Raw genomic sequence first — 13,510 nt, forward strand, 5'->3', positions numbered from 1 at the left:
AGTCGAGACTGGTCAAGACAAGTCGAGAAACAGTCATGACTATTTTAGACTTGATCTGTCATGGTGAGACTCAGTCGAGACAATCCAAGTATTTTTCAGACACATTTAGAAAAGTTAAGACAGAGTTAGCACAAGTTAAAACAAAAAGTACCCTATTCAGACTTGTATAAGAGTAATCAAGGGAACCAAGGTTATAGCGGTAATCAAAAGAACGTAATCCAGGGACAAAGACCAGACATGGAAAACAGACATATACAACAAAGAACATAAAGTAACTAAAATCATACATACAAAGTAACAAAAGTAAATGAGCAACTCGGACTCCACGGTAGAGAAACACCCGTCGAGTTGCGCCTAAAATGTCAAGTCCGGGGTAGACAAACGAGGAAAGGAAAACTATGACACGTTGAATACATCAGTTTTCATGGTGCTGATGGATACACCATAACGATCCAAGAGTTCATGATGACGACCATAAAACTTCTGTAGTGATGACTTCAATCTTGTAGCAACAAAACTCTGTTCCAGAAGCCTATTTGTTAGAGTTCTAGCGCGATACAAAAAGTCTGCGTAGTTTCGGCTAGCTCTAGCATAACGTATGTGTTTTGATATGAACACTACATACGCAGGAGCCGAAGGGATGTTGCCACAGATGAAAGGAAAGTTAACAATTCTGAATGAAAAATCCTCACGTTTGTCGTAAAGTTTGGTTAATAGTTTTCCTTTACCATCGATTTCTAAGTGTAGGTTAAGATATGAGGCTGACTTTACAGTGTCTGTAGTATCCTTTATCTCAAGTTCTTTTGGGTACATGCGATGTATCAAATCCCCGAAATTAGGATTGTTTAAAGATAATACGTCATCTATATAGTGGAAACTGAGATTGAAGGATCTAGCTAAACGATATTCTTTCTTTCTGATCAGATCAGCTATAAAGTCAGCCTCATAAGAGTGAAGGAATAGGTCAGCAAGTAAAGGAGCACAATTTGTTCCCATTGGAATGCCGACCGTTTGTTAAAAAAACCGTCCACCACACTGGACAAATATGTTGTCGATTAAAAATTCCAGAATTTTGCAAACATCTTCCTCTGTATATTTGGAAGATTATTTGGAATTATTTCTTACAAAGTATGAGGAATCTCTACCAAGAACTATATATCTGTATCTAGGTGTACCATCATTTTTGGAAAAAAAAACTACGATGTATAATGTTTTTAAGTCGGGATTGTAACTGAGTATATGGGGAATAGAAGTATACAGTGTTGAAAAGTCATAGGTTTTAATGCTATTATATTCAGATAATAGTCTTGAACTGATTGTCTCCAAAAGATCTTTCGAATTTTTCAGGATCCACATTGAATTAATACTACTACGGGAGTAATATGTGTTGTGGTAGGACTGTAGACCCTCTTTGAGAGTTGTGAGTTTAGAAGTTAAAAGTTTTGAAAGAGGTTTGGTGGTACATTTTGCAGATCTAGCTATGAAACATTGTTTGTATGGATTCTTGTGAAGTTTAGGAATCCAGTACATAGACGGTAAATCACAATCATCGTCCTTGGTAGAGAGACCAAAAGAGGATAGCACAGATTTATGGTTTTCCACAATCTCGTCTCTGGAGGAAGTGGTATTAGTGTAGGTCTTATCACTGCTATTATTTTCTACGTCTAACTCTGATAATAAACATTCGATATAAAACATTTTGCAGACAAAAACAATGTTGTTTTGGGCTTTGTCTGCTGGTACGACAACAAACTTGTCATGTATAGTAGACAATGTTTTTGCTACATATAACTTAGTAGTGTAATTGATCAGCATATTTAGTTCATAGTAAAAAAATGTTTATTCGGTTTGTTTGTCGTAAATAACACAGAATTGAGTTTGGTATATCAAAATACCTATAAAATGGACCTAAGTCTCTGTATTTGAACCTAAATGGGGTACATGTATGCCGATTGGACTAATTTATTGCGGTAGTGTAAGATAATTGCAGATGCTATCATATTTTACAAATTTCAAGGCTCTGGCCACTGCTACATGTATTTGCATTCTGATCTTCGATCTTAATTGATAAAAATACCGTAAGTAGAATTAACTTGTAACAAGAAACTATAAAGAATGCACGAACTGAATATAATTGGCGAAGTGAATGATACAAGACGGTTATCTTATTATAATTTTTTTTTAATTTTACAACGGTAATTTCGTTGATTTCATGACCATTGTAAAAAGGGAAAAACACGTTCTTTCCATAATGTGGGAAAACATTTGACTTTGAAAGATGGAACTTTTTGAAATTTGACAAAAGGTGCCATATCGTAAAAAGAAGTCCAATTTGTGGTTATGCCTTGAAGCTTCTATGAGTAGGACTGCAAAAGTGTATATCGACTGAATTTCCAAAATTTGTAAATGACATATCAGTCATATATTTTGCATGATACTCGGAATTAACGCAATGTGCAATCTACATCGTAACTTATTTGAAGAAAGTAACGAAAGGGGAATAAATCGAATGTAAATTTGCGACTTGTAGCGTCAAGAAGGTTTGTATCCAGATCTAGAACTTGTGTATTTCTATACATTTGTATAAAAAGAAAGATTACTGGAATGTATTTTTGTTACTATTCACGTTATGTCCGTACGTTAGGCTTGTTATCCGATTATCTCTATTAGAACGTATGACGTGGCTTACCTGACGCTTACTCGGACGGGTACATTTGTAGGTTCGGTAAAGTTATTAATGAAATAGCGGGCGATACTCGTAACAAGGACTTTCCTGTATAGTCTCGCATGACTATGAACATTAATTATATCCCCGTGATAGTTCATACAAATATTCTGAAAAAGGAAGTTAAGTTTTAAATACATTATTAGGAAGTTGTATGTTCTTAAACCTCTTGCGACGTGTTGTTTAGGATTGTGTATAATAACTTATTTAATACCATGTTACCCTTCTGGAAAGAATGCCGAAGCGATGGGTGATAGCTGCATTTGTTTTGGTACGTACTTGTATTTGTACAGCACCTCACTCTAAACAAAATCATATGCACCAAATCGGAATATTGTAAGCACTCAATCCATCGACCCTTAAAAAAAAAACTCTCCCCAACGCCCACAAACACACGTACAACTGAATACCACACAACATTTATCAGTATTTTGCAAAACATTTTCTCGGAAATGGTAGGCGACACCAATCCCAAAAACCACCACCGACGCGAGAATTAACTTGTAGATGTTTTTTGCAATTTTTTATGTGTATAAGATCTAAAAACACTTCAACTCTACGAAAAAGAATCAAGATGGACCTTTCTTGCATTCTACTGACTGTCAATATCGGATTTATACATTTATAAACACGTTCCATAATTATTCCATATTTATCTAATACAAATTCAAAAAAAAAAAAATATGCGATTCATGTTTTTCTCTCTCTCCGTTTTACTTCACACAGCTTTGTCCAGCAAAATAGAAATATAGATCTGAATTAGGTACACACATATACCTTTACATTGATTTTTAGTTGAAATAAAAGCAATACTGAAAATGGCGGGAAAGTTTCCTCGCACTTTTGTCAATATAAGCAGTCAACAGATATTAATGTAGATCACAGACGTTTCAGGATAAATTTTAAAATATTGGCTCATGTTTTCTATATGTATTGAATATATTTCTGTAAAAATGACCAAATTGAGAAAAAAAATATTCCACCAATTACCTACCAAAAATGGTGATTTAATCCTGAACAATGCCTTTAAGTTATATCATTTTTCAGACAAAATAAAATTGAAGACATTGATAATGGTTGGTATTACTAATATATACATATTCGAATCTGAGAGAAACAAGTGCAGGATGTGTGATCGTTATTCGATTTCTAGTTGTTTCTGTAATTTTCGATGTTTTTTAGTGTTTAAATCAATTTCGCGGTAATAATTTTGCGCAGTTTTCCTGTCAACCACGAAAATACAGAACTCTGTGAAAAATGGTAGGTTAACAGTATTTATCAAGAAAACTAATTAGGAAGGGATAGAAATTAAAACTAAAACGGAAAAAGATCTAATTATTTATACTTCAAAAGCAAAAACATATTTCGCCAATTGAAAGCAAAAATGTAGAAGCATATTATTCCATTTATTCAGCATATTTTCATCAATGAAGAAATTGTTAACGATCTAGTAGCATTATTAAGCACAATTAAATGCATGTAAAACAAATCAATTACAATGTGATTTTAGTACTTACCGTTTTTACAAGCAACCATCAGTTTTAGTATAATGCATTTATTAATGAAATAATATTAATGGTCTTCATTATCAATAAATGCTTTCTTTTAGATCATATAGGGCCAATTGAAAATGTTATTTATCACACAGCCGGTGACATTGGACACCAAAACCAAAACGAGGTCGTACAGTCATTACTATTTACATATTACAAGAAAACTTGTATTAAAATTGATAACGAAAAACCCAACTAATTGGGTTATACATAGTATATGTACATGTATCTGCATTGATTTAAATGTGTACGTAGTAAGATGATGGATGACTACATTTTTGTTTCTAAGAAATAATTCCAAATCATCTTACAAATATCCAGAAAAAGATGTTTACAAAATTAGTAAATTTTCGAACAAGCGACACGAATTCATTCATTACATGAGTACTTTGATTTCAGTAAGAATCTAATTATTACCCCTTTCTGCCTTCGTGCTTTAATAAGCTTGTATTAAAAATTAGGTATTTAAAAAAGTGAACATTTATTCCAACATATTGAAGAAATACGCCGGATATGCTACTATGTCATATATCCTAGTTATTCCATATCGAGGACCGATATTAGAAACTGATCACCTGTGCGCTTGGCAAAATATGGAAGGAAGACTTTGGCCACCTTGATGAATAAAAGTAAAAAGTACTGGGTAATAAGACCTACCGCTTAACTTCAAAAATCCTCGATAATATGGCAATTAAAAAAAAACTGTTATGCCTACGGATATTAACCAAGTATAAAGTTTGCAGAGCAAATTAAACAGCGGCAGAGTCAAAATTTTAGATTTTTTCAATGAATTTTATCAAAAATAAGGTATTAAAACTTGTTAATAATCGTAGGCGAAGGACTTTTTCTAAAACTCCTTTTAACGCCGCATTTCTTAAGGTATTGGTTATATAGATCTGTTGGGATTATCATGCAGGACTTTTCAGTTTTATGTGAATTTCGTCCATATGGCTTTAAGTGTCATTTTACATGCTTACTTTCGATTCAAAATATAGAAACAATAAATAGAGTAATTTTTATCGCTTGTTTTTTTTTTTTTTTTAAATCATAACGTTTAATGAAACATATTTATAACATGGAAGAAATAAGAGAGGTTTAAAGTAATCCGTAAATTCCATCAACTTTTTTTTCGGCATTTTTCCCGAAAGTACCTTAACTACCCTGTGCATATATTTAGTTTGGATATTTTGTTTAAAATTTGATAGAAAACAGAAATTAACATGCGGCTTTTCATATAACCCTTATTCTTAGGAGCTAACAATTATATAGAATGCATAGTAGAATTAAAAATTAAGGGAGAACACACTGTAAGTGACACTAGAATACAATAGAAACTGTTTGTAATTATCAATATGAATTATATCCTAATAGCATGCGGATTGGAGTGTATAAGTATCATTTCACCGAATAAACCAATAAATCTACTTAATATCAAACATAAAAATGAGTAGCCTTTTTTAGTGTATAACATATTTCAGAATTTGCATGATTCTTACAAAGACTGCAACTTAATAAACACAAATAAATAAATAAATAAATAAAAACAATAAAAACATTAAAACATGTTTATCATAAATAATCATGCGGAATTCACATGTATATGTTTCAATACACGTGCTTCTCATTACCGGCATCTTATAAACTGATAACATAAATCAAGTATAAAGTCGTAATGATTTATTACATACATGTACAAAAAAAATAAAAATGGCCACTTACGTGATTTGCCGTATCCACGGTATCCATAACCAGCCCCGCCATCGAGAGCACCGCCACCATATCCTCCAAGACCACCGGCAGCAACGCCATAACCATATCCGAGACCTCCAGCTAGTCCATATTCCTCACCTAGTCCATACCTGCCACTCAATCAATATCCTCCACCAAGCCCGTATTTACCGCCTAGTCCAAGACCTCCTCCAAGACCATATCCTCCGAATGCTTAGCTCTCTAGCCATTTTGAAAACTGTTGTCTTTGGAAATAGTTACGGAGAACGTAGGCTAGAGTGTATCCCTGCTCTCCATACTCTGCCGCGGTAAAACCGATAACAACGAGGAAAATCAGTGCTGTCTTCATACTTGAAAAATATATACATCAGAATGACGACACAAAATTACGATCAACAAATTATGGGTATACTTCAACAAAATTAAAAACGACATAAATGCTTAAAAATCGATACACTGTAAAATATTAATAATTCATCTATGTCATGTGATTTATGCTTATTTTGTTTAACTTTTCATAATTAAAAAAAAAGATAAACATACTTTATCTAGGGTTGTCGTGCATTGAATTTCCCTTTAATACCCAAAGACCAAATTAAAGACTGAAACCGCTATATAACGCAGACCTACCTATCAATAAATGAGAATATCAGTTTAAATTACGAAAGTCAATCACACTCAAATTTCAAAGAAGAAAAAAAAAACATTTTTCAGCTTGTTTAACGTTAACTGTTTCACCGTTAAACTTACTTGTTATTTTCCTTAATTAAACCTTTTGCTACAATGATTTGACATGGTTATATTTATACCAATGCATAGTATCAACATGATGGATTGGAAAGGATGCCATCAATCTTATACTCTTATGTAACAAACAAAATGAAGAAAAAAATATGATAATCCATAAAATATGTTCCATTACAAAATATTATGATCAATTAGAACGAATTTTATAGGGCCTTCTTCAAATGAACTGTTGACTTACGAGTTCAGAAATGTTTGCGGATAATTTGGCTTTTGTACTCGCATCATCATTAGAAGGATACAAGTTATACATGAAACTTACATAATATTCTGGTCAACTATACTATGTCGTTTGCAACAATGAAAACTTGGGTACATTTTTACAAAACAATTTTGATTTATATTTCTGTTTGGTTTTGAAATAGTAGAATTTTCATTTATATAAAGGAAGCAATATTTCTATTGTTGTGAGCGTAATTTTAATTTGTTTATGTTTTTTTTTTATTTTATTTTTCTTTATACCACACATTCTAGACATGGGATTTCACTAAGGATCAACATCGATGAATCTCTCTCTCCGTCGAGTGTTCACTCAACAAAGCTTCGACTAGGGAGATCCTGTTTGTTAGTTTTCATAATCATGAGTAAAAAGATTTTTTTTATTAATTACTATGCAATTTTCACATACTTTTCATATTGGATTTAAAGACTAGTTAATCGGTATATTGCGAGGTTATTGTACAGTACATAATTGACATGATGGTGCTGTGGGAGACAGTGCCTTTATCAAAGGCACACATAAGCAAATGATAAGGAATCTGAATGAAAATAAGAAAGGGGGTGTTTTTTTTTTATAAAAAAAAAAAAAAAAAAAATTAGAAATGAATTACCCGTGGAAAACAATTAAGAAAAGTCAGAATATAGTAGTACGGCGTATTGATGTAAAGCATGTAGTGCTGTACCAGCCTTAGACCAAGACATAAAAAAGAATTATATTTCTTGTTTATTCCATCTGGAGAAGGTCTTTTACATTTTGACCAGTTTTTATTATGTACTATGATCGTAAGAACAATGTTGTGGAGATCCTCCTGAGTGTGTACGGCAGATCTAAGAGGGAAGTGTGGTTTACATTTGTAGTCACTGAGATGACCATGCATGTGCCTGTTGAAAGTAATCAAAGGAACCAAGGTTATAGCGGTAATCAAAAGAATGTCATCCAAGAACAAAGACCAGACATGGAAAACAGACATACACAACAAAGAACATAAAGTAACTAAAATCATACATACAAAGTAACACAAGCAAATGAGCAACTACTCCACTTAAAACTGGGAGCATGGACCACATGGACCAGGTGCACCCGTAAGGTAAGCGTCTTCATTTTTTTTCTAGAAACACCCGCCGACTTGCTCATAAAAAAGTCAAGTCCGGTGTAGACAAACGAGGAATGGAAAAATATGACCCGTTAAATAAATCAGTTTTCATGGTGCAGATGGATACACTATAACATCATTGAAAGGTTGTTCTGTTTTGCCAACATACTACATACCAAATCAGTACTGGAAAATATATGTGGTTTTTTTTTTTGTTTGTTTTGCAAGTAACATCGGAAAAAAAATTTCTTTCCAGTGCATTAGCTTTTAAACGTTTTGGCATGCAGTGTCTGGGTACAGGTCTCAGATCTTTTATCTCTACATTGTCGACACTGTCCATTGGTATTTTGTTTGGGCTGAAATGAAACCTCTGCTCTTACTAGGGCATCTCTTAGACTCGTAGGTCTACGGAATGCCAAGACCGGGCCCCAGGAAAAACCTTGGAGAGCTTAGGATGTTTTTGAATGGCTTCTCAATTCGAATGTGAACTACATTCAATACTAAAAATATTCTTATGTTTTATTTACCGTCCGGTGGGTGTTTCTAGAAAAGCAGAGGACGCTTACCCTACCAGAATTTCTGGTCCAGGTTTTCGTGGAGTCCTTATAAAATATGATTTATACCACTATATATAGCCTCTTTGCAAACTTTATGTAATATCAAACAAGAGGTAACTTATATGAAATTGAAAAAAGATTATTCTACCATGTTTAAAGATCAGACAAGTAGTGGACAAGAAACTCCCTAAGTGTATTCAGACCTTTCAAACAGTTTTTATATCCAGCTACACAATGTGGAGTTTGCAATCTGAATCTTGTCAGGAGATCTATACAGAGACTTAATACATGTACAAGGGTAATATGCATGTTTACAGGAAATTTCCAATCAATATCTCATTTTCAAATTGAAATCCAATATAAATTTTAAAACATAAAATGATTGAAAAGCGCACTTTTTTCTTCATGTCTTAGTTTGTAACTGTAAAGATGGATTATCTAGCAATAATATGTATTATTAAACAGTAAGGAATATTTCATGTGATAATTTGTATCTAAGTGCTAGTATCATTTCATATAAAATTCACACACTGTTTGTGGTAGAGGTTATTCGTGGTGTAGAAAACCCACAGAACAAACGATGCTTTTTTATTCTACGAATGCTATGTTTGAACGTACTGATAATCCTTTCTGTGTTAAGATCTGTAGTTCTTAAGAAAAACTATACATTTATCTCCCACTAGAATGAACACAATTCAAGAACAGTAACCCTTGCAAATTCAAAATTTTCATTAAAAGGTACTAAAACCGAATGGCATACTAAGACTGGTTATGTGGTCTGTAACTCTGTCAGATGTAGAATTTGAAAACACTGGGTTTTTTTTACACGCATAAGTCGCCTTTTGTCTTCTTTTGATATGGACACGCATTTTTTTGTTTGTCATGTTTTGTGATATGACCTTACTGTTTTAAAGATTTGAGGCCAAAAAGAGAACATAAATAGTTGTTGTACATTCCCTTAACTTTGTATAAATTTGTATTCCTTCCGAACTCTGCCTAATTGCAAACCAAAATTTCTTTGATTACTGTGTCCTGCATAAAAGCATAAACTATATTCAAAGCTACACCAGGCTGTTGTCTCCATACTTGTCCTAGCTATTTCAACCTTTGCATGTTTTGTTAAAGCCATATTGTTGAAGCAGAGAATGTGGGAGGTCATGGGTTTTTTTCTCCGCCAAGTTGTACTAACGACGGTTACTTTTCTTTTACCAAAAACAATGTCCAAGTATGATGTTATAGATTCTTGCCGACTGTTGCTTCAAACTAACACAATAAAGCTCCGAACCACCGTATATGAAAAGCACAAAGCATGGTCGATTATATTGGTCAACCAAGTTCGTCTTATAATACCTGAAATATGAACTTGCAATTGAAAGTTAATATAAAACGATTTTTACACTCATTCATCATAAGCAAAGCCAGGTTTGTTGTATAACATGCATTATGGAGTATTTCAATCTTTTTTCCACCGTTTAAATTATTATGACTGAACATGCCATCTTTAAAAATACATCAATCTCATACTTGTTATAACTTTAAATCTATTCATATTTCATACTTTCATTTAGAAAAAGAAAAAACAGGTCGTCATGAACATTGAATAAGCTATAAAAAAAAAGGTCGTTGGAATCACAATTGCCCGTGTAACCATATTAAAACTGTAACAAAGTTAGTCTTTAGTTTGATTGGAATAGAGATAATGTCCTCATTTTCAAACATTCCTTCCATTCTAAAATACTGTAAACATAACAAATTTGGATCAAACTTTCAAGTGAGTATAATTGCGGGTTACAAATTTTGCGGTATTTAAATTTATCAGCGCTTATATAACGTTAAAATCAATTTCGAATGTTCTACGTTATACGACCACAAAAAAGTTTTTGGTATCACATTGTAGTCCTCGTCGGCGTCGTCGTTTACATTTGTTTCTTTACATTAACTTAAATAAAACTAATCTGACCTTCAAAATATGAATTGACATTTGTTTTTTATTGGATCCGTTGTGAAAATCTCTCCTAGGGACTTCCAATTAGATGTCAGATATATCATACGGTTTTCGAGTTAAATATGTAACTAAGGGTAACAACAAAATGGCTGAACACTAATCAGATTCATTATCAAAGCCAAGTGCAAATTTGATTTGACAGCATAAATATCACACCACTGGAGTAGCTGTTACCTCCATGGTCCTAACTGGGTACAAGCATTTGAAACGAAATGGTGGGTTAAATGTTAGTCTCACTAACCACTTCAAACGTTTACATTACTTTACATGTTGATAAGGTACTTTTAAAAGTATTACTTTGAATTCCCGCGACAAATGTCATCTTAAAAAATACATACCATTTCGAAGCATGCCTTTCCAAATCATTACGCTAATGGTACGATGACCGTAGAAATTCTACACCAAATTTACTTGAATAAATAATACTGAGAATCCACATGTTATCTTTTCTGATCAATGCCAATATGGAGGCACATACTCAAATTACTCACACATGTAAACAATATTCATACACTTTTTTAGTAAATTACAAATTTGATTTTAAAATACACATTTGCAGCTTTAGTTGACTACTTTTGTTCAGAATACACACAAGTAATGCAATTACAATGTATAGATCTATGATCAGTGTGCTTTTGGTACTACATAGGGGATGGCCTTTTGACCTGGAATGGGTTAGTGGGAACCTAGGTTTTACTGTGATGACTAAATAGCATTTGCATGCTGTAGTGTCATAATCGGTAAACCAATGATCACACAAACAAAAGGAATTATTAACAAAAGGCAATCATTACTTATTGTTTCAAAAGATACTGGGTATTTTTCAACCAAACACGGATATCTGAAAGAGAATGTGTTACGAGATCGTTTAAGACGCTTTTCCCTATTACTCCTGATTTATGATTAGTTAGTACTTGCTGTAGCGTAGCGAATCAATAGACACACCATGTACAAGGGATGGAGATATACAGCTGCACAAGTGAGGAACTTGTTTTTTTAATTTTAAGAAAAAAGTCGTATCTTTTACAGTGCATCGCAGTACTCTGATGACCATTGTCGAGATGTAGGACCAAACAATGGACTGTTAATGGGTAATACATCATCACCATATCTGTATCAAAGAGGTCGACCTGAAAATCTTTTTGGGGTGTTTACTGTGTTCCTCAGAAATTAGTATACCGGACAAGTTTAGATATATATAATTCACCATAATTGCTCATTCATATATGACATAGATGTATACACTAAAAAAGACATTGAGTACGCAGTCGTACACAACAATTTCGTTAAGCATGCAGAGAATTCGCACAAATTTCATATATATATATCACGGGAATACCTTGTAATTGAAACTGTGTTTGTGTCAATGTATGATAGGTGTTCCATTCATCATTTTGATTTTGACAACGTTTCCTGTTACGTTCTGAGTAGAGTATTATGCGTCTATCTTTGCAAAATAATACTTTCCTTAGTAACCTTGATCTTAATTTTCGAAAACCTTGCTTTCTAAATGTTGATTTTGAAGACATCCTAAATATTAGGATGACTCAACAAGTCCAATTTAAATGTAGGCCACACCTATGTATACCAAAGCAAGCCAGGGGTTGCGTATAGACATGTTTCATTAAAGTAAATGTATTTCTTCTATAATTTAATTTCAGAAATTATGTTTATTATCTCATGACCAAATGAGTAATCTGTAATGAATATGACATCCTTAAACTCTTTAATTATTTTTTGTTAAATTTTGGTACTTAAATTAAATTATAAAGAATGACCGTTACATTTTAAAGCCTCCTTATCCGAGGTACACACTTTAAAATAACTACTCAACTTATTTGGTGGGCACCAAGTGATTAAGGTTATTTCGTCATAGACCAAAAAAGTATAACAGTCATTTCTTAAGTAATTAAGATGATGATTGTAAATAAAGCTAATAAACTAAAACATACATAAATCAATGAAAACAGATGTCCTTGACTTATTACAGGCATTTAAAAGTGAAATAGTGAGATAAATCAGGTTGTATGGCTAGGAACCATTTCCATGGTGACCATACAAGATCCAATGTAGATTTGTGTTGATTACATCGAAATTAATTCAGTGTTAGTCATCTCAATTTTCGATATACGTGTAAGAACTTGTCTAGAGTTAAACACAATAATATGTTGTATTAAGTAGAAAAGTTAAGAGTTTTGATAGGTATAACTTCATTGACCGAGATTTCATTGAAAAATATGCTTAGAAATTTATTTTAGAATTTACATACAGTATATATCACTGTTCAAGTATAGAATTTCGCAGCCCCTGTTTCACTTTCTTAGTTAAGAGGAGTGACGATTCTTTTGTTGAACACATTGATCATCGGGCAATGTATCTCTGATTGCATAATTACGTCTTACTCATCTGGAAACTGTTCTAAGTTTTTTAAAGGACATATAGCAACCCATTTTCCGAACAAAAATATGCAAGTTAAGCCATATCATTGGGACAAAATGTATTTGTATTTGAATATATTACAAAAGTTCACTCGTGACAAAACAAAAGGTTTCAAATGTTTATCTGGCTGTAAAATTAGAAGTGACGTGTCACAGTGGGATTTTGTTCTTGTTTTTTTGTTTTGTTATGTTTCTTTTTGTTTTTTGTTTTTTTGTTTTTTTGTTTGTTTGTTTGTTTGTTTTTTTTTTTTTGGTCTAACTTACACCTCTGTACAGTGTTATATAAAACTATACACTGAACCTAGCCATGTGCATTTTATGTTCATTGTATGTGTATATCTTGGTCTATTTAAGTAAGAAAAAAATGTGTTCAAATATCATATATAC

Source organism: Perna viridis, chromosome 13 (assembly GCF_037379345.1).
Source record: "Perna viridis isolate PV_CMFRI_1.1 ecotype Kerala chromosome 13, ASM3737934v1, whole genome shotgun sequence".
Classification (NCBI taxonomy): Eukaryota; Metazoa; Mollusca; class Bivalvia; order Mytilida; family Mytilidae; genus Perna; species Perna viridis.